Source organism: Sebastes umbrosus, chromosome 4 (assembly GCF_015220745.1).
Source record: "Sebastes umbrosus isolate fSebUmb1 chromosome 4, fSebUmb1.pri, whole genome shotgun sequence".
NCBI lineage: Eukaryota > Metazoa > Chordata > Actinopteri > Perciformes > Sebastidae > Sebastes > Sebastes umbrosus.
Window position 1 is genome coordinate 17,999,288 of NC_051272.1, and position 23,028 is coordinate 18,022,315.

Sequence of the window (23,028 nt, forward strand, 5' to 3'; positions counted from 1 at the left end):
GCATACCTAGTATTGATATTGTTAGGACATCAGTAGACTTCACCCTTCCTGTTGTGATTCGTCTAAAATACAAACCATCACAAATCTCGGTATACCATCATGTATTATACTGAAATAAGGTATATGTCCTTGTGTGGCATTTGACGTTTAGGTCAAGAGTTGGGATCCTCTTTTCCCAATTATCCCGGGAGTAGATGATGTAAAGATCAGAGTTGAACTTGTACTCAACTTTCCAAGCAGAAAATGTAATTTCATTGTTTATTCAGAATGGTCATCATGAAGAGAAGTGTGATGTCTGATCTCGTGGGTAAAGAGTGCAACAGGAATGAGTCCTAAAACCCAGAAATGAGTTAGCATTTTAGCACTTCTGGTTCCGTCGTCTGGAAGTCAATGGGTTTTTAGTTAGATGCCTGAAATAAGGTCTGTGGTTAACACAAGCTGAAGAGATTTGTATTCCACGATATAAAATACGTCACTAAATACCCCGCTCATGAATTTTGAAGCTTCTACATGTCTTAAAAGAGGCGGTTGCTAACAAGTGGCTAAATGAGACTGATGTCCTGCGATTGTGTAGTTTGTTTATAGCCTAACGTTTTTACTTTTGCCGATTGTATTTATGCTTCAAAAATCATAAAAGCGGTGTTCATTTATGTAGATTATCTTACTGAAAAAAAAAGTTTAATTATCATAAACGTGTGTTTGCTACAGTGTTCAATTTCTTCAATAATCCAAAACCCAATGGACAAATCCCATTGGCTTTTTGTCGAGGGGACCAGTGCGATGCTAACTTCCTGGTTGGTCTACAAAAAGATGTCATCCCTGCAGCACTTTATAGAGGAGTTAAACTAAAAGACCAAAGCAGATGACTGATTATATTTCAGTAGCATCTACAGCGTCATGTTCTTAACTAGATTTTAAGACGAGCTAGCTCAACGGATCCACATGTCCTTGAGGTCCTAAGGAGCCCCGGTAATGAGGACCGAGAGGAGATGGTGTAGTGGAGGACAGTGTAGGAGGAAATGATGAAACTGCTCAGTAGTTAGCGATCCCTCCGAAGGTGTTCCTACTTCAGCACATCCTCTTTGGCCCGTGGTCGCAGGTCTCGCGTCCCCACAGCCAGCCTGTCTCACAATGGACGTTGTTATAACTGACCAGGGGATGCGGCACCCTGAAACCGCCACAGTGATACTGGAATGTATGCAGAGAAACCAAGAAGTTTTACAAGCCTACTGGAATCTTAAAAACTACAGCCAAGGTGGATGTGGTTTAGCTGGCTTCCTTCATAATTGCTGGTGTTGGGTTGTCAGATTGGCGGTGGTGGTAGTGAGGAGGGGAGGGTGGGGGGGCCGGTAGGTCTCTGCCAACATTCAGCAATAGAGGCATTCAGTAACACTCTGATTCTGATTTAATGAGTGCTGAACTGTGCACTTACAAGGAAATGTGTTTTTTAAAGTGGGCTCTATAAGACATCAAAACTGTTGGACGAGCTTTTTGAAGTTTGAGAGGGAATGTACTCCGAGACACAATGAAGAGAGGTGCTTTTTATGTGACGGCTTGTCATATTTTGTGTTGAAAATACCACTTTCCAATGATGTGTGTTGCTGCTGAGTGCAGCGTCTCCGTCCTTCCCCTCCTCCATAAAGGCTCAGACAGCCTCCTCCAGGCCCGCTGACTGTCTGGAGCCAAGACTGTGTAGAGTTCAAACAGCAGAGAGGAGTGGCTCCACTCCGCCTCTGTCTCTGCCTCCGCTCTCTTCCCTACAACTGGGGGCCATTATCCCGCTCCTTTGTGTCTCTGTTATGGGAAAAAGGGCCCACATCACCACTGGAGAGGAACTGGCAGACAATTATATGGGGTGGCGAGGAGCTAAGACACATAGTGGGCAGATTACACAAGCCACCACAGAGGGTATGAGAGGGGGCCTAATTAGACGGGGCTGGGGAGGGGCCAGGCGACATCTACTGGAGCTGCATCTCTGGAGAGGCGCCCGCTCCGCTCCAGAGCTGGAATAGTTGTGGCAGGAGGACTTCTGACTCTGAGCGAGATGAAGGAGAGAAAGGAAAAGCCATGTAAGCAGCTTTGTGAGCTCAGGAATGGTATTGATTAGCAGGCAGCAGCCCTCAATCATTTTCTGGAGGAGCCTGCGTCGCTCTAGGCCCCAAAAAGCCGACATTTTGTTGCACTGTTTTCCGACGCACTGAGCTGTAGTTAGCAGCGCGGCGTTGATTAGGAACGGATGTTAGAGAGAAAACAACATATTAGCTACTCTTCACAACACAAACACGAAGCGCTCTCTGTATAGAAAACGCTGATATATCTGCATTTGCGTTTGAGTCTCTCTGAGCTCGTGTGTGTGTGGACGACTGCTTTTTAAAGCTCCGAGTTTCGAAACCCTGTTATTATGGCTTCTGTACTGCCAAAGCCTCAGTGCATTCCTCAGACTGTAGATTCTTGTCTGTAAGCCTCTCCTAAAGCCTCGTTCTCCATGTTCACAGTTGGCAACAAAGGATTTGAGGTCTCTCTGATAATTACAATCAAGGCACTAAAACTCATGTGTTTTCCTTTTAACAATAAGGTGAGCACACCTGCGAAAACATCTCCTGGTTAAAATGCGAGAAGAGTAACAATCTGCTCTCAGCCTCTCCTGTTGTGCTCATAAGAGAGTTAAAACAGACACATAAGTCAGTATGGAAGAGTTAGGAGGTCATTTGAGCCGGGCAGATGTGGAACTACCGCAGCTCGCTACTACACTCCATTTGATGACCCTGTCTTGCACATCTGGCCCCAGTAAAAACACAGTGAGGTAATAGCACCTTTTGAAACGAAAAGAGATTACACAGAGCGCCTGAAACACTTCCTGCTCTCTCTCTCTCTCTGTCTCTCTCTCTCGTTCTCTCTCTCTCACTCTCTCATGAACGCCGGCCCACGGAAGTCTTCTCACCTTGGCTGAGGGTGTTAATTACGGCTCCTCGCAGCTGCCATGCTCGCCACTTACTGGGCGTGCTGACACTTGCCAGCACACAGGGGATCCACGCTCTCAGAGGGGATTATGGGCCGGCACGCAGAGCAAGCCAAGAAAAGGGAGACTTTTCCTTTTGGGTGTTTTTCCACCTTAATAGGCTGAATTTTAAAGCAGACGGATGAGAAGCGCCGCAGTGACTGATGTGTCTGTGCTTTGCTTTGGTGTGGGTTGCACGCGTCTTTGCCTGCACAGGTGTGTTGTTGTGTCTCTCCAGCCGTCACGAGCACTTTATTAATGCTTCTCTGTGCTGATAAATCTTACCTCCAAAATGACATTTCTTTTGTTTTGTATGTCCCCGATGACAAACCGTGATTCTGCTACTGTGCTGCAGGCCTCTAGCTGAGCCTGGAACAGACCATTGAGTAAGCATTTAGGCGGTTTTTCAGAAGCCAAAAGCAGCCCGGTCCCGATGCTCCTCTGCAGATCCCACCCTCCCCTCGGTAATTACAGGGTGCACAGGGGCCTCTCTGACGTACGAAAAGGATTTATTTTAGTGAGTTTCCACAGAGGTTAAAAGAATGCCACAGTGTGAGCGCACACACACACACACCCTGAGGCTCAATTCTGACAGCATTTATCAACAGCCTATTGCTGCCTCCTCTTGTCCAACTCAAATCATAAGAGCACTTATTGCTGCATCCAGTGATAATAAAGATGTTTTGGGAGTGTTGGGATCATCTAGATGGATTCAGTTTCTCGGTTGATCCACATAACTTTCTGTAAATCCTGTAGTCGATTGTCGTTTGTTTGCGTTCTGCTTCGGAAGAGTGAAAGGCTTAAGCGAGCTGAGTGAAGTCTCGCTCCATCTCGACCTGACTGAACAGAGGCGTCTCTTTTTTAAGTGCACACAAGCATGACACCGCTCAGTTTCTCTCGCCTAAACTAGGATGTTTTTTCCCTCTTAAAATCAAAATTCCTCCTTCAGTTAACCCGCACCGAGGGACAAGGCTTCATTCACTGCACAAACCGCTAGAATTACATTCTTTAATATACAATTTTTCTTGGAGAGAAACTTGGAGTTTTCTTCCCTTTCTGTTTGCACGAGGAGTTTCTCTGATGAGAAGAAAAGATGTGTCTGTTGAGCTGATTGTCTAAAAAATCTCTATGATTTATACCAGCCTTTAATAGAGTTGGTTTAAGGGCTATAATCAAATCCCTGCAGACCCCTCTATCTAAATTGTGAGGCAATAGCACATGCATGCAGTGTGCTGGTCATGGTTGTGACTGCATGTGTTTGTTTTCTTAAATGTGACTCTTTGAGAGAACCAATCACAAACCAGTTTTACACTTTCTGCTAAGTAATACAAAATACATTCACTTAACAGCGAGTCTCACATGTTTTAAGAAGTAATCCTATATATTAAAGTATGTCATGCTCATTGATCTCGCCAAGAACTCAACAACTTTTTTCCACAGGCCCAGTTTGTCCTTTTAGAAGTCTGACTGAGTTCTTTTTTTTTTTTTTTTCCGAGGGGCTATAAAAGAGAAGATCTAGGAACGCGGCCCCCTTCTTTTTTTTCTTCAGGGCTCCTAATATGTTCCATATTGTGAGTTTAAATGGGGTGGACTCAGGAAATGCAGTCACACTGCTTTGCCTTCCAAGCTTCCAGTCTGAGGTTTGGCCTACAGTGCCGGTGGTTCTGTGGACTGGGGCTGATTGGGCGGCTGGAGCTGCCGAGGCGGTTAGGCTCAGCCATGTGGGCTTTCTTCCTCCGCTCCTCAGGAGCCGAGATGTCCACGTCGCTGGTTCTGTTTTGTTCTGTTTCTCAGCCCAATCGCATGTAGACAGCACATTAATGGCTCTCGTTTTGGCCCACTCACTTGATTTGCAACTTCCTCAAAGCTGCATCATTCAGGCTTATTATGCAGAATTGCTTAAGGAAACAATTTGACATTTTGTGAAATGTGCATATTCGCTATCTTGAGAAGATATATATCACTCTTATGTTTGTACGGTAATTATGTAGCTACAGCCGGTTAGCTTAGCTTAGCACAAAGACTGGAAACGGCTAGCCTGGCTTTGGCGAAAGGAACAAAATCCACTTACCAGCAAAGGTGGGACCAAGTCATTGTTTTGCAAGTCATAAGTAAGTCTCAAGTCTTTGCACTCAAGTCCAAAGTCAAGTCCCAAATCCTAAACTTTGAGTTTCGAATCCTAAAAAAGTCAAATTAATTGATTCGTGGTGTCGTGTTACCTGTGTTCTTGGTGGAAGATAAGAATTTTCAAGTCAAAAGGCTCAAGTCCAAGTGAAATCTCTCTGGATTTTGTCGAGTCTAAAGTCATCAAATTTGTGACTTGAATCTGACTCGAGTTCAAGTCATGTGACTCGAGTCCAAGTCATGTGACTCGAGTCCAAGTCATGTGACTCGAGTTCACACCTCTGCTTACCAGCACCTCTAAAGCTCACTAATTAACGCGTTATAGCTCCTCAAGTCTTGCATTCAGCGTGAGGTAGCCACACAACTAGCGGCGAATTCAAGAAGTTACAGCTTGCAGCCAAGAAAGAGTCCAGCACATAACCCCCCCGTAAAACCACAACTTGTTTTTACACTTGGGTTTTTGTACAGATTAAACAAACGAGATGTAACGTGTTAATGAGTGAGCTTTAGGTGGATTTTGTTCCCTTTGGACCGAGCCAGGCTAGCTGTTTCCCCCCCCGTTTCCAGTCTTTGTGCTAAGCTAAGCTAACGGCTGCTTGCTGTATAGTTTCATATTTACTGCACAGACATGAGAGTGGTATCAATTTTCTCCTCCAACTCTCAGCAAGAAAGCGAATGTGAAACTATTCCTTTAAATTTCCCTTTAAACAGGAATCCCTAGTGCTGTCCTCTTGATGCTTATTCTGTCTCCAATGTGTTGTGAGAGCTTCATTTAGCCGGTGCCACAGCGTTAAAGCGACCCTCCAGTTGTTGGAGATGACTTTATGCAGCAGTTCCAGTCCTCTGCTGGGCAGTGCGATGCCCGGCTGTGAGAGCGTATCTCTCTGAGAAGAGTGAAGATGAGTGAGGAGGCTCAAATTCCAGCCCAGAGGTCAGGTTTCGCATTCCTGGGGCACACACCACCGCCTGTCTCCACGCTGACATACCTGCTGAGTGTATGAGTGCCAGCGAGGGGCCAGGAATGTGTGTGTGTGTGTGTACACGTGCACATGGTGTTTTTCATGCAAACTAAATGTGTCAAAATGAACATATTACATTCCTTTACACATCATCAAACACACATACACAAACTTATCAAAGCAAACAAAGGAGTGAGCTGTTTCTTTGTGTGATAGAGAGGGGGAAAACGCACACAGATGTAGAGAGGAGTTGGCTCACCAAATCAAACCAAGCACTCATTACTCCGTGCACGCCATTCACAATCGGCTCAGAGGGTGGGTGGGAGTCCAAAAGAGCAAGAAAAAAAAAAAAAGCAGGGCTCCTTCTAGTCTCATTTGAGCCGATGCCCTTGAAACTCTGGAGAGGAATCCAGAGAAAGGAAACCGCTGCAGCTTTTAACTGCTCGTGGTGCCTACCGGACTGCTGTGCTGCAGCGTTTTATTCCAATGTAAAAGCCCCGCTAAACAAAACGGACTTGTCTTTGTAATTGTTCAGTCATTTTGTTGTGATTTTAATGGGAAGAGGGATATGAATACCATTCCAGCCGCACACAATGGTTTTCATTATCTTAACAATAGTGTTTATTTCACAGTCTCTGAACTGGGCCCCGCGAGGGAAAGTAAATCACTAATTAGATTTAAGTGTTGCTTTCTTTTTCACAAATATAGTTACAAGACAGATTTAGCATGACTACAGATGGATTGTTTTTGCGTCTCCTTAGGCTTTAGCTGCAAGGACTTTTTTTTCGACTAAAAATGCACTAAAACTTGCATTAGTCCAACCCTGTGTAAAAGTTTTATGGGCTATGACATGGTCTTGGATGTTGAAAGCAGTATTCATGATGCTATCTCAATACAAAATTTATGTCAGGCTTGGCAACCCCAGAGCAGTGTAACTTTACATTCAATACTCACCTCTTTGCCAATATAGTTGCAGTAGACAAGGCGGCCTCTGGCCAGGAATTGTTGGCTCATCTGCTCAATACTATGGATCAGCAACACAATACCTCCCAGCAGTAATTTATCAGTTGACTCGTGGTAACAATATACTGAAAAATGTGTAGTGTGTTTCAACTTTTAAATTATTTTTGAGTTTGTCCAGGTTGACTGTTATCGAACAATAAATTAGATTGCATCAAACTTGGCCCAGAGGACGGGCGTTCAGTCTCCAGGCTCGGTGCTTTAGCGGGGTCCCCTGAGAACAGAAGTGTCTCCCGGGGGGCTTCCCAGACACCAAGAGCAGCCAGTGTTAATAACATGACTTATTCCTCGAGGGCTGTGCAACATGATCTCCATCTGACATTCCTGGGCTTTTGTTTGTCTCCGTTTCCACTGCGCTCCAGCCCCAACTGCTTCACTCGTCCCGTGCCATCCCATATGAGGCTGTTTAACATCTTAATCTGCTGCCGTCTTTCATCTGGCTCCTGTTAAAGCCTTAACAGAAAGATTGTGAATGCTAACTTCTGTCAGCACCTGGCTGTAAGAGAGAGAGCAGGGGAGAGGAGGTGCAGAGAGGGAGAGGAGCAGACGGGAGAAAGACGGGGAATGGAGGATTTAGGAGAGTGTGGAGAGAGTGCACATTTGCTCTGCAGTGGAGGGAGTATTCAGATCCTTGACTTAAGAAAAAAAAATGTAAAAATACTCCATTACAATAACAAATTCTGCATTCAAACTTGTGTGAAATTTCCTGAAATGTTGGATAATTTTACTTCTTTGGAGCTGGTTATTTAAATGAAAAGGAGTTTGGAGAGGAAATCACTCTTTGGTTGAAGTGTTAACAACTAACATAGACATCTGGGGCAAGTTGATTGGAGTTCATGTCACTATCAGGCTGTTAATGTCAAACAGGAATGTTTTTGACCTCTCTTCACGTCGATTTCCCATTGTTTCCTATGGGGAAATTTTTCGTATTTTTTTTTTTTTTTCATGAAAACAGTTACGTGAATCTCTGACAATAGTCATAGCACTCTATTCCCGATCATTCCGGACATTTTGATTTATTTTTTTTTGGATGTGTTGGCAACGCTGCGAGAGGAGTTGTGCAGCGAAAAAAAACATCCAGAAGATGAAGAATATTAAGAAGAAGCCCGTCAGATCATAAAGAGGCGAAGTCCCGCCCCTTCCGGCGGACCACCATGGGAACTTATTCAGAAAAAAATATGAACGATAGTCAATGGCGAGAGACATGAATTGTGCCATGAATCACACTTATGATGTTTGTCAATTTAAAAGATAATTTTGCAAGTCAAGGCATGACTTAGCCTCTCTATACTCAGTGTGATGTTGTTGTTGCTAGCAGACACACTGAATAAAACAGAAATACACAGGTTAAGTACCTCAAATTGTACTTGAGAAAATGTACTTTCCACCACTGCTTGTGCTGTACACATCTGTTAGTCAGTGCTGCATGTGGCGGCCCCTTCGCCTCCCGTGTGGATATTTATGTTCCCCCTGCTATAATTCATCATATAGATCAAATACTTGAGTGTATGACATGCATTCATTTTCTGCTAACTCTTCCCTCTGTGCTGCCATCTCTGCGGCTCCTACCTGTTAAGATGAAGGCTTGCCTGCTTTGTTATCTCGGCTGCCTCTTGTCAGCTTGTTGCCGTGCACGATGGCATGGTTCTCACAGATTCCTCTGCAGATTTATGTGAACGCCCATCCCCTCGCCTGTGGCAGCAGGTACGAGTGGCGGCAGCCTGTCAGAGCTGACGGGCCTGATGATGTTCTTACAACCATTAACATGGAAAACAATCGCTAATAGGAATGAGCCCCCGGCTACAGGAGCCGGGTCAGCTCCAGTACAGTCAGCGGGCCCCGGTGTATCAGACATCTTATTGTCGTTAGGAGGACAACAACATAAAGCAGCACACAGATCAATGCAGCACATCTCCTCTCTCCACTGGCATTCCTCTAATTGCTTCAGTCTTTTTTTTCTTTGGCCTGTATGAACAAAATGAAGCAATCCAGGGGAATTAATATAAATGCTGTAATAACCGCCCTCAGGGCTACTCAAAATCAGGATAATAGCAGGCGCCTTGCGAACAGAAAGAAAAAGAAAATCCTCATTACACTTGCTTCTGCATTCTTCCTGAATGGCCGACATGCTGCAGCTTGTCACCTCAGCTTGGAAAGTGTACAGACTTATCTGTGTTGCTGTCCTTCATTCCTTCCTGAACAGGCTCTGGATTGAACGAGGAGGCCTGAATTATGTGTTTGTGAGGGATGTAATGAAATTCACATTTTTCGTAATGCGTTTTATGTCCCACGGCGCTCTGGTGTGAAAGTTCAGTTCTCCTCCAGGAATCCAAACTCTCATGCCAAGCTCTCGCTCTCATATATAGGTTTAAACTAAGGGTAAATTTGGTCCTCAGTGTTGGTTTATTTTTGCTGGCACGTGCACATTTTTGGGCACAACCAGGCATCTGCTAGTATTTCAGGTCTTTGGCACAGCCTCAGTCGGTGAGGTACAGTATCAGGGGATTTCTTCCCTCTGGCGATGGCTCCAGTCCAGCCTAAGAGGCCTGTTCATGTCTAAAGAGAGGCCCCCTGTGTCAATGTGATCACTGTGTGAGAATACAAGAGAATACGCAGGTGGTTGTTACACCATAGACAAGCTAGAGGCCGAGGCTGATCACACTTACTACATGAGGAGTCAAAGAGCGGTTTTATTTTGTTTTGACTGGACAAATATTTGTGAGTCCATTATGAGGTTACACCTACAGACATGGGCTTAGGAGACAGTAGGAGTTTGTTTTCATCCTTTTCATCTTTCCCTCGCGGGCTCCCCCTCGTCCCTCCCGACTCCCCTTCAGCAGAGTTTTTAATATCAAAGTGCGCTGTCTGACAGGGGTAAGTCTCAAACAAGGGCTCTTTTGTTGGGTCTCCCTCCGACCGGCCAGGAACGACAAGAACTTGTCAACCCTTGTTCAGTTAGAAAGGAAGATGAAGAGAGGGGGAAAGGGGTCGGGACAGAATTGGCTCCTCTACAATGTACAAAAGAGATTATTTAGGTGTCTGGCAGTGGGTATGAAATTGAATAACTTAATTTCAGCTTATTAAGGAGCAGACATATGAAAACACTATTCATTTTTCAGATTCCCCATATATTTAATATCATCACACATAACAGGGACCCAATCTGTCTGTCTGTGTCTGTAGGAGAGGGGGAAGACTGTTGTGACTTTGCCAGAAAACAGAACGACAACCGCAGCCAGGGTAAATATAATACTCCATCAGTTTGCCTGGTATTTACACTAATGTCTTGTCATCTGATGCTGTGGCTATATATGTATATACAGCAGTGGTGGAGAGTACAATCACTCAAGTACAATTTTGACAAACTTACTTGAGTATTTCAAATGTATTCTACTTTATACTACTTTATACTTTATACTTTTTACTCTGCTTTATATATTTAACAGCTATAGTTACTATGATTTTACAAACAAGACATATGATTAAATTATAAAATAAGAATTATGAATTAAAGGCCCTGAGTCATATAAAGATATACCGGGACTTATGTGAGGTCTCCATGTACAAATAAATGTCACAGGTTGTCATTTCTCATTTTTGATTGGTTGCTAAGCTTCAAGAGGGCGGGTCTTATAAGTATGAGCTTGTCAGAGGGCAGATGCCGTAGAGAGAGTGGCGATAGGAACGCATGACAGTGGCGTTAATGCAAAGAGGACCTTTGCGCTGATGGACAATGAATCATTACCCTGAAATATTTTGGTTTAGTTTCTGTCTGCCTCTATTTGTTAAACTAAATAATTGAAACCAATACACAGCATGGTGACGCGAGAAGGGGCCACCAGGCCTTGCTCCAACAACGTAGACGATTGAGCGATGCTGAGGGGAACGAGTGAAGCGGCAGCGGAAAGTTAGTCAAACTTGCATCCTTTCTTGTTGTTGGCATGTTATAGCCTGTTAGTAGCTGGTACAGCTGAAAGGAATAGTGCTGATTAAATCCCAGTACTACCTGCGCAGTGACATAAGAATTATATAGTTGTAACTTTTTAAGTTTCAGGACAATCGTGGCTCCATAATATAACACTTTTAAAGTACTTTAACTTTTGATATTTAAAGTACATTTTTCTGTTAATATTTATATAGTTTTATTCAAGTAGAATTTGGAACAAAGTTACTTGTAACAGAGTATTTTTACATTATGAGATTTGTTACTTAAAGCTGGGGTACGCAGTTTATTTTGGGTGTTATTGGGCAATTCTATGAGAATTACCGTTCTGTTTTCTGTGCAAACTTGTGGGCCTTTAAAGCCCTTTGAGATGACACACTGTGATTCTGTGTAACTCTAACGAGCTACAATGTGTTTGAGTAAAAGTGTTTGAGAGATGGAGAGAAAATGTTGCTAATAGTTTAGCCTTCTGTTAACGTTAACTGTAACAGTGAGCTGCAGTGAGCCTTCGGCTATGGTTAGCAGAAGGCTAAACTATTATTAACATTCTGTTCATCTCTGAAACGCTTCGCCGACTGTCAGACTCTTTTTTGATTAGTCTGTCTTCCTTTTTTGGGTTGCTTTGCAGTGTAGGCAGTTGTTGCCAATGCTGGAACAGAAACTTTTCCTGCAGGACATTCCGCCATTGAATCAGGCTTTCACCATCTGAAGGGATTTGCATGCTCATCTGCATTTGACGAACAGCCAATAGGAATGCTCTCTCTCTGAAATGACCTGTGATTGGCCAAAGATTTTTTGGAGCCCTAAAACAGAGCCATGAGGAGGTGCAGAAGTCTAATATAAATTGCCTACTGCAGCTTTATGTAAAGGATCTGAATACTTCCTCCTTATACCTCATATTACTTGTGAATTATCTTGAAAACATCATCCAAAGAATTGCGTGCTCTCACTATGGAAACAGACATCTCATGTGATATATCACAGTGCTTGTATGCTTCTGTTTGTGATGTGAGCTTCATACCGGCTTTGATGAGCCGCCTGACAAAGATCATCGTGCTGATTTAAGAACTGATATTTAGTTTGTTCCCACAGTTGTAGATAGAAAGGATGAAGTCACGGCTTAGAGAGTGATCATTTGAAGATTAACTGTCTTTTAAGTTACTCTCTATCTGATCATTGACATGCGATGTCACCACACAAGAACGCATTAGGTTCAATCTCTCTATGTGAACATGTTAGCAACATGGGTCCTGTGACAATTCGAATGAGCTGGATATCAGAGCTATTCTTGCTTGAAACACACCTTCAAACAAACCAGGATTTGCACTGAGGCAAGATGTTCTTCCCATGCCATGTGTAAACTTTGTTTGACCTCTGTCCACAAAGAACGTCCCTATGAGTTGTGGTTCAGGTTGTAGGTATGAAACTGTACGTTTACAGTGAGCTGTAATGTACACCAGGGGAGGAGGAGGGGGGAGTGCTTGTGGCTGGTGGCCAGCTGAGGCCCCAGATGTGCAGCGTTGTTTGGGCCTTGTCCTGTGTTGTAAGTGTGTATAGTGTGGAGTCGGCTACCGGACACACACTGAGGGATCTGGGCAGCAGATGACGGCTCACTGTTCCCAGCGTGTAAGATAAACTGTCGGCTATTAAGGATTTACAATATGAAAATGTTAACAAAAAGAAACCTTTGGTTAGTGAGAAAGGAAAATGTGCGTGTTAAGAAAACATACAGTTAAACGAGTTTGTGGGCCATAAAAACCAAAACAATGAGCTAGACAGGCTGTTCTCATACGCCATTTGTAGCTATACCTACAAAAGGTAATGTACTGTAATTTGTATATACCCCACAAAATCAATTCGTATGTGAGTCACGTAACTGTGAACCAGGAAGTTTATATAACGTAACATCCGTACTTAAGTTACACCACTTCCAGAGTTATTTTAACCCAAACCACAATCTTTTCCTAAACCTAACTAAGTAGTTTTGTAGCCTAAACCTAACCAACTTGTTTCCTGTGAGGACGGAAGTTTATTTATTTATCAAAAAGACACAGAAAGGGACACATGCGTCACGTGTTGCTGGACTTTCGCAGGAAAACAAACCGTGGTATGAGGATACGTAAAGATGCTAAAACACAGACAGGTTGGAAGCTGCAGCGATAATTCATAGACGTTGCACCAAACTGGTGTAGCTAATCAAAATCATAAATGCTCAATCTACTTTTCTCATGCTCCTTCTTATGTTTCTTTGTCCGCAAAAAGGAATTGAGCTCTAATTTTTGTTTGTACATCTAAAAGTGTAAAGTGGCCTGGCTTTGACCCTAACTGTAATATTGTGACTATTACACTGTTCTATGTATCTCCTCCGTCACTATTTTCAGGTTTTCCTTTTCCGTCTCCCAGCATGTGAATCCGAGTTTGTCCTCCTCCTGCCTCGGTTTTCCCTTTTTCCATGCAGTCATTGAGATGGCAACCCGTTCCCACACTGACTTGTGAACGGAGAGTTGCAGCAGCGGAGGTAATGCTCGTCTACCTTCCCACCAACGTGTTTGCTTTCCACCTTACGCTATGCGCGGAGAATGAAACCTTGCTATTTTGAGACACTTGAGGGGGGAAAATACTCCACCCAGAAGTTATGTAATTTAAAAACATTAAAAAATGTTCCATATTTCCTTCATGGAGCTTTTCAAGAATGGCCAACACTCCTCGAGGGCCACGTGTGAAGGGTTTGTTGGACGGGCACGGTGAACACACAGCTCGGGGAGGGAGTGGAAGTGTTCTGTCATGGTTGAACATGGGCGTCTGGTGGTGATTAGAGACCATTTGTTTCTGTCAGAGCACAAAGCTTCAGCCTTCTCTCTGCGTGATAGATGAATTAGTGGAAGTGAACTGGATAAAAGGGAAAAAAGGGGGGACACACTCATCAATGAAATTCTTTGACACTGAGACGTTCGGTGATTACCTGCACTGGAATGTTTTTCTGAGATCGGCCAGATCAAATTGAAGAAAAATCTGTTTTTCCTCCCCTGTGTGTGTTTACTGTGTTGTCATGGACAAAATTTTCCATTTGCATTTCAAGCCCTTGTATCCAAACTTGTCCTGTTCTCATTCTACCCCCACATGCACTCACGCACATACATAATAAACATACTAGCTGATGACCTGGCTAATGCTCGTTCCTTGTCTAAAGAGCAGAGATAAAGACAGAGAGGAAAGTGGCGAGTGGTGCAGTAGACCCCCCCCCCCCTCTTCCCCTCCTGTCCTCCCCAAGGGGATCGGATGTTCTCAGCCGTTATAAGCAAGCAAAGCTGGCGGCCGGCAGACCGTCTGGCTCCAGAGCAGCCCGGGCACACAGACAATGCCAGACCTTCTGTCATGAGGTTTGCTTTCACTGAGGTCAGCTAAACAAGCCTCCAGGCCCTAAACACAGCCATGTGCACACGCACTCTTCCATCCTCGTACACATCTGAACACACTCAAGATAACTTACTTTATTTCCTACCTTCGGCAACCGTGTCCGTCTCTTGTTTGTGTTGTCTGTGTCTGTGTTTGCAGGGTCACTGCAGTCAAATGACCTCGTTCTCCTTCTCCATCTCAGGCGAGAAGCCGTCGTAGTTCGACCTGCTTGCTGTGCCAACGTCGACATACTTTGCATGCCGTAGCATTTTAATTAGAGCTATGATATTATCACGCATATGACACGGCATCACCAGCAACTGTCAGAGTGAGCTGCAGTAACTGGTATTACACGTTGTGGTGTATATCTGAGTTAATTCAGCTAGTGTTGACTGATGTCTTGTTCACCTTGTTAACACATTATCATGCAGCCCAGTGGTGAAATGTTACTGAGTACATTAACTCACCTGTACTGTACAGTTTTGAGATACTTTACTTGAGTATTTTTATTTCATACTTCTACTGCACAACATTTTAGAAGGAAACTTTTTACTCCACTACATTCCAGAGATGCTCACGAATAATTTTTTGCAAGTCCAAGTGAAGTCTCAAGTCTCTTATAGTTATAATGAAGGTTGTATCATCTGCTGCATGTCATCTGGTCTGCTTCAACACAGCATAGCTATATCTAAGGAATTCAAAGCATGTACTCCATCGTCACTCCTTTATCTATTAGCATACAGTAGACCTGTCAGTATTGATTAGTTGTTTGGTATAGGATCACTTTAAACAGGCTATTGCAATGCAATATGAAACTAGAAGTGCACTCGGAGAGCGCAGACCTCCGCCAAGGCAGGTTTCATGTACGTCGCTACCCCTCAAACCCAGGGATGCTCACAAGTCATTTTCTGCTAGTCCAAGTCAAGCCTCAAGTCACTGTATGTGCGACTTAAGTAGAACTTGAGTCCAAGTCCCCATCTCTGCTACATTCATCTAACAGCTACAGTATAAATACTAGTTACATTACATACAAAAAATTAAAATAGCAGTTTATAAAATATGCTGCCTTGTTATATAATATTAGCTTCAGCTAGAACATGAAATGCTGCTTACACAGTAATGCATCGGTACTAATAATCCAATATGTATAATAATACAACATTGAGAGGGGTCACTCTGTTGCAAAAAAACACAAAAATGCAGTTTAAATTAAAGACTGTAACCGACATCTTTCAAACACAGTATTAAAGGAATTGTTGTATTGGATTGCATACTGTTTTATTCTGGTCAGTCAGTGTAAGTAAGTATGATATGTGCGAGAACAATATGTAAAAACATACAGATACGTCGACCAGAAAGTCAAAATGAAGGTTCTTGCAGATCCAACTGTCCTTAAAGAATGTAAAATATGTTTTTTATTGTTAAATGAATCTCCACTTTAGGCCAATCTTTCTCAAATGATCCAACACATTTAGGGAATTTCATGCAGACACTACATTAGTGATTAACCCCTTAACGTGATAGGCATCCTCTCTATCCTCTCGATATTGCAGTATCAATATCATGTCTGACAGTATCATATATTTCCTGTATCAGCTTGTTACAGCTCTTCTCTTGATATTATATGATGTTAACACTTGGTGAAACATTTAAACCTAAGACTCCATGTTTTCTTATTGCTGCACTGCTCCATCACATGGACATTATTCTAGATGTATTTGGCTTCAGTTTATACGTAGTTCCCCCAAATTCTGCCAGACAAATTTGGTATCTGTATAAACTTTTGGATTTCCACTAAAATTAGAAATAAAGTTGTGTGCAAGCATGTTTTTAGCGACAGTATTTTATAGCAGCAGTACGCTCCTTCATGTCAGAGGGGATGGCTGGACAGGAGAGGAGGGATGCTGGATGGATCGGGTCTCCTGTGTTTGGGGATGCGCCAATCTGCCTGCACTCAGGAGAGCAGAGTAACTTTTTGTGAGTGAGTTATTCCAGCTGAGGCTTCTTTGTAGCTCGCTGCAGCTGTTTTTGATTTCACTGTCCATCCCCCTCCTCTCTCCCAGCCAGCATCTCCGAATGGATCTCCCTCCCTCCATTATACCACCCCTATACTACACACTGATACTCACATTCACTCTCATGTTAAAATACCGACGTGCACCACAACAGGTGTTTACACTGGCTCGTCTGTCCGCACAGGTTTCAGAGTGATTTATGAGGGACGAGAGGAAATTAAGCATGAAGGATTACATTGTGTTTAAGACACGGGCAAGACCTGCAGAGCGTGTGTGGTGCTCTTTTTAAAAGGCTGCAAATGTGAGTCCTCTGATAGACTGATTCAGCCTTAACAATGATGGATACTGTACACATAAACACAAGATGACATGCACTTTTATAAAAGGAAGTGACAAAAGCAGTGAAGCATGCAAAGATGTTTGTGATGTCAAGGATCCACCCGATTCAACTGTTATCAGGCCATTAAATAGGTGTTATCAGTCGCTATAAACATCATAGATGTGGGTCAATAGCGGCCTACTACGCCTACTACGTTGTAAAAGTGAAAGTGAAACTTAAAAGCAACACCTTCTAACATGTTGTAAAAATGAATGAAACTTCATGTTTTGAACACAAACAAAAAGGCTTATTTAGGTTTAGGCAACAAAACTACAACTTCTTTAGGATTATGCAATAAAACTATGACTTCTTTAGGTTTAGACAATAAAACTACAACTTTTTTAGGTTTAGGCAACAAAAAAGGCACTTGGTTAGGTTTAGAGAAAAGCATCATGTTTTGGGTTAAAATAACTATGAACTCAAAGACAACTACACATTGTTGGTTTCACACGGGATACAAACTCTCGGTTGCTAGAGGTCGCTGTCGTGTTCTTTTAATCCGTCTTTCGGTGATCTACCATGTGAATAAATGATAAAACATACTAGAAGGTGTAGTAAGCCCCTATTGACCCACGTCTATGGGGCTTATAGTGACTGATAATGCCTATTTAATAGCCTGACAACAGTCTAATAGGCTGAAGGATCACACTCTATTAATGAAGAGGTTGTTTTATTTTATTTGGGGGAAAATAGATTAGGGGAAGATTGAAAGAATGGATTTTTCAGACTTACATTTTTCTATCTCTTGTACATTTTCGGCTCCCAATCCAAGTTTTCTCTTTGTCTGTCATGGGTACTTGGCATCTCAGAGCAACAAAAAAACTATGGCAATTATTAAGTTATTAAGTTAAAATGCACAAGTCTGATAATGTCTGTATGAAATATATGCTGTATGAACTTGAGACAAAGGATTGGGCCAAGAGGAACAAACAAGTCTGTCATTTTAAATTGGGATGTCTTCAGTGCCTCAGTGTCTATAGAGAAGCAAACAACAGCTACATGCTCTAAAACGTTTCCTTTTATCCTCCCTCCCCTTTGGCTTTCTCATCCATCCTTCCCTCCTATACCTCCCTCTCTTCCCTCTCACCCACCCCTGTTTTTTATCACCCCCTCTCCCTCTCTGAATGAGCTGCCCTCGGATTACTGGGGCTTGTGGAGGTCTATCAGAAACATGTGTGGAGGGTTGGAGGCGGCTGATGGGAAGTCCTTCGTCAAGCGGCTCACCCTCATTTCTCCCAAAGAGCCCGAGCCAGTGGGGAAGAAAAACTCTCAGTGAGTTCAAAGGCAGAAACTTATTGGCTTTTTACAGGATATTATTTTCCATTGAATGGGTAAACAGGAAAAAACTTCTCACCCTAAAACCACTCTCTGTAAAATACAGGAGCCAGTTGGATCATTCATCCCACCTCTCAGCACGGCCTCCGGCTTTTAGCCTGTGACTCTCCTGTCCTCTGTCTCTGTCGCTATGTGTTTGACTTCATATAATAACACCAGCGACGTGACATGTCGTATTATCATGGATGATCACACTAAAACATGCCAGTAAATGTCAGAAAACATGCAACATAATCAGGATGTCTTCATAGATTTAAACAGTCTTCTGATTGTAAATGTCTCATCAGAACAAAGTCAATATATGACTCTAGTAGAAGCAGCCACTGAAGGAAACAACACTTTTAATTCACTTTTTTGGAGATCATTCAGACACGTGTTACATTGCCACCTTGTGGACACTAGTTATATTGTCCTGGTGGGCACAAACTTGCAATAAGATTTTAGTTTGCACTTTCAAAATTAACTATTTTCAAACCAAAGCACTTTAAACATCCAAACTTACACTGAAGCTGTGTGTACTTTGTGTCTTTATTTGTGTGTGTGAGCACTCAGCCTAAATGTGCAGTGATGGAACAAGTACGCAGATCCTTTACTTAAGTAAAAAATACCAGTACAACAAAGTAAGATGCTCCACTGCAAGTAAAAGTCATTCATTCAAAATCCTACTTGAGTAAAAAGTATTATCTGCAAAATGTACTTAAATTATCAAAGTGTGTAAAAGAGTGTTGTATTATTATATATGACATTATTAGATGGTTAATATTGATGCTTCAGTGTGTAAGCAGCAGTTTACTGTCAGGTAGAGTTTGTTTTATCTACTTTATATATACAGTTTGGTAGTTTAGTCCAGTGGTCCCAACTAAGGGTCGGACTCCTTGGAAAGGTCACAAAGTAAATGTGAGGGGTCGTGAGATGATTAATGGAGATGGAAAGAAAAGAAACAAACAAAAAAGTTCTTCTATTATACAAATTTGTATTCCTTTTTTTATTTTCTGTAATCTTTTTTGGTAAATATTGGATGATTTTACCTCTTTGGGTCTCAAACACTAGTTCTGGTGTAGCAGAAGTGACTGGAAGCTGTTTGTCACAACATTGTACTCATAATATGCTGTTAAGGCACTGCACATTAAACACGTATCAGCATAACTGCATTTATATTTAGGCATTTCTACTATAAGTGACAGTGTGAAAACAGTGAGGCTCATGAGCAAACAAAGATCAAAGGTCTGTGGCGCCCGCCTTCGCCATCACTTCCAGTCTATGTGGTGTAAATTCATCAGTTACTGTAAGTGCGTAAAACCCAGTCTTTGTGCTCACTAGGATGCAATCAGCGCAGAGGAATGCTGCTGAAACAAGAAAATGTCTTCCCGGTCTCTCTGTCAGCTACCGAGCAGAGTCTGTGCCGCCTGAGAATGGGCCGGAGAGGGAATGGAAAAATCCACGGCATTTAGGTAAAGCCATGTCATAAAGGCAGCACTAATGAGCCGGAGGTTTTAAGAGAGGGAGAGGAGGAGGAGGAGGAGGAAATGGTTTACATATGGATTTGAAAGAGCACAGGCATCACAGCTATGTTGTGTATTTAATGAAGCAAAGTAATCCTGGTGCACATGTCTCTCTCCACTGCTGCTGCTGCCGCTGCTGCTCTTCCACACTCACTTCTGTTTTGTGACACTTTTATACTCATTAATTTGTTGCAAAAAATTGGGTCAGTTAATATTACAGAATGGTGGTACACTTTGAAGAGGATTGTGTCACGGCACACTGTGCTTTTGTTATACAATTAGACGGTATCTTACTTAGAACAACAACATCTCCCTTTTCTCAGCACTTAACAAATAATTTGAGAAAACTGCTTCTTAAGCTTAGCAACGTGTGGGTTGACCAAAAGCGATGTGAAAATGCACAATAGATAAATGTATGTAGGCGATTGCTGAGGACTACATCAAGGCTTCTTTTCCCCGAAGCCACATTAAATCATCTTCTAAGCAACATTAAACTCCATTCCCATTACACAGATAATAAGATTGTAGATTTAATTAGTGATAGGTACTGTAGTACCTAGAAGAAGATAAAACTCACAGACATTATAGATGCTTCAGGCTCATTCAGGTGCTTCATCTAGACATAAAATTTAGCAAACTAATATATGAAAATCAAGATAACTCTAAAATAGTTTTAGTACTTTGGAATGGTGACATTGAAAATCTCCTAAAATATATGACATTCATTAAGTTAAGAGACCATACCAGTGGTTTTGCATGTGATGTCCATTTACTGCAAGTCCCATATACTTACATCGCAGTTCACCATTTTTGCAAACCTGATACTGTTTCTGTATAGTGTGCATCAATAAGTTTAATTAAAGGTACAGTGTGTAGGATTTGGCGGCATCTAGTGGTGTGGTTGCAGATTGCAACCAACTGAGTACCCCTCCGCTCTTTCCAGGACTACGGTAACGTGAGCCGCCGAGTGCAAAATAGTGGTCACGCCAGTCTACTCGCTCAGAGGCCATCCTTACCATAATAACACTACTTTAAGAGCAACGGAAGTCAGACGGCGGCTGGCAGTACCACGGTTTTGTACTCTGCGGCTCACGTTACTGCAGTTTCACAAGTGTGTCGGAGAACTACGGTGGCCTTCAGGTAACATAAAAACTTGAAAGACTCTCTCTAGAGCCAGTGTTTGGTTTGTCCATTCTGGGCTACTGTAGAAACATAGTGGAGCAACATGGCGAACTCCGTGAAGAGGACCCGCTCCCTATGTAGATATAAACGGCTCATTCTAAGGTAACGAAAACATAACGATTCTTATTTTCAGGTGATTATACACTAGTATAATATATAGTATATATAACTACTATACATAGTTATGAATATTATATTCCATTTCTGCTATTAGATCCCCTGAAATGTTTCACACTGTTCCTTTAATTATTGATTAATTATTATTAATTACTAAAAGTGTATTATTTTCAAATCAATCTGCAAATTGCATTAGCGTGCTGTGATAATGTAACATTGAGACAAAAATGAATGCAGCCTTGATGTTCACTGTGATACATTGCACAAATCAAGAACGTTTCAAAGGTGGGCTAACTGATTTTCATATCGTACAGAGTTGAATGGAAAGCAATATATCTAATACCTATATGTTTGTGATACAGAGGTCACAGTACAGTTCTCATTCAGGGTCTTGCTGAAGAGCATTTTGACAGGAATGGAGTTGGGCTATGATGGAGACATCCCAGTGTCTTACAGACCACAGCAGCAAATTAACCGACTAATTTACAGGCTTTATGGTTGGACTCAAATGTACAGTAGCTTTTTGGAGCATTGAATCGGGAGCTGGAAAAACTCAATTCTAAACACAAGTTTGTCCCTGTTTTGTTTAGACTTCTTTGTGGTGATTTAGAACATGCAGACCAAAACTTTATTCGGTGTTGGGAAAGATTTAATTTCACTACCACATGAATAAAACTCCCTCACACTAATTATTTAAATTCAGTTGACCTTTTTTGTAAAATTCACAGTAACTTCATGATGTCTTGTGAATGTCTTGACACTTAATTGTGCAACCAAACAGGGGAAGGATGTGCTCATAAAAAGTCTTCTCAGGCACTTGATCAAATGACTTAAGTGTTGTTGTTTTTGTGTAATTACGTTTTACTGGCAGCTCCTCGGTGTCACGGACATTCTTCATTTTGACCACTGAATTAAAACTGCAGAGGTGATTTGGTTGTGTGTGTGGGAGTTTTTTTAAAGACACTATTTTATGTGACACATAATTAAGGCAGTTAAGACAAACTTAATCCCCTTTTATCCCCCACATCTGTGCCTCCCAGTGTGCATCCGTTTTGAGTCTAAGAAACAGAAGTAAAGAAGATAAACAGCTAGATTGCTTCAGCTGCAGCCTTTTATCCAAACCTTACTGTCACATCTCTGACCTTGCTAAATCACACTCATTAAGGCCCGGTGGTTCGGGCCTGCAGGTACACTGCCATGTTTAGACATACGTTAATAACCCTGTGTTGATTGGATGATGGGTGGACATAAATGGGAACTGCTGCAGCAAAGGACACAGATGATGCAAACAAGGTTTACCTAAACACAACAGCTGAGGGACAGGACGGGTCTCTCCTGTCATCGCCCAATCCTGAGGAATGTGTTTATCTACTGAAACACGGCCTCCTGTTGCTAACGTAGGTCATTCAGCTCAAAAATGACTGCCTGAAGGTTGGCCGCTTGTTGGAAGGTCACAATATCACGAATATGGGTTGGAAGTGTAAAATGCATTTCTGCAACACTGCTATTAATGCAGTTTTATATTAAAGGAACAGTGTGTAACCTTTCAAGGATCTATTAGCAGAAAGGGAATATAATATCCATGACTATGTTTTCATTAGTGTATAATCACCTGAAACTAAGAATAGTTGTGTTTTCGTTAGCTTAGAGTGAGCCCTTCATATCTACATAGGGAGCGGGTCCTCTTCACGGAGTCTGCCATGTTGCTCCATCATGTTTCCACAGTAGCCAGAATTGACAAACCAAACGCTGGCTCTAGAGAGAGCCTTTTTAAGTTTTTGCATTACCTGAAGGCCACCGTAGTTCTCCGACACACTTGTGAAAACTACAGCACGTTCTCATTCCCAGGGCATCAAATACCAATGCTTTGTCACCGCTGTCAGCGTTCGATACCGCCGCACAAGGCATTCTTTAGCGCCGGTATGCGACGCACTGGGCTTTCCATTAACTACAATGTAAACACATCCGCGGCAACAGTAAAGAGACACTAAAGAGACACACCAGGCTGGCAGGAGGGGAGGTGGATGGGTCCAACAAACACAGGGCTTTCATCCTGTA

At 42.5% G+C, this 23,028-nt stretch overlaps 1 long non-coding RNA gene across 1 annotated transcript; it reads right to left on the reverse strand.

Annotated features, from left to right (window-relative positions):
* Positions 1-812: 812 nt before the first annotated feature.
* On the reverse strand, positions 813-22,788 carry LOC119486671. The gene is made up of 3 exons (XR_005206574.1): positions 22,639-22,788; positions 7,982-7,985; positions 813-827 (listed from the first exon to the last, which is right to left on the reverse strand). It is a non-coding gene; the product is annotated as an uncharacterized LOC119486671 (long non-coding RNA).
* Between the last annotated feature and the right edge of the window lie 240 nt (positions 22,789-23,028).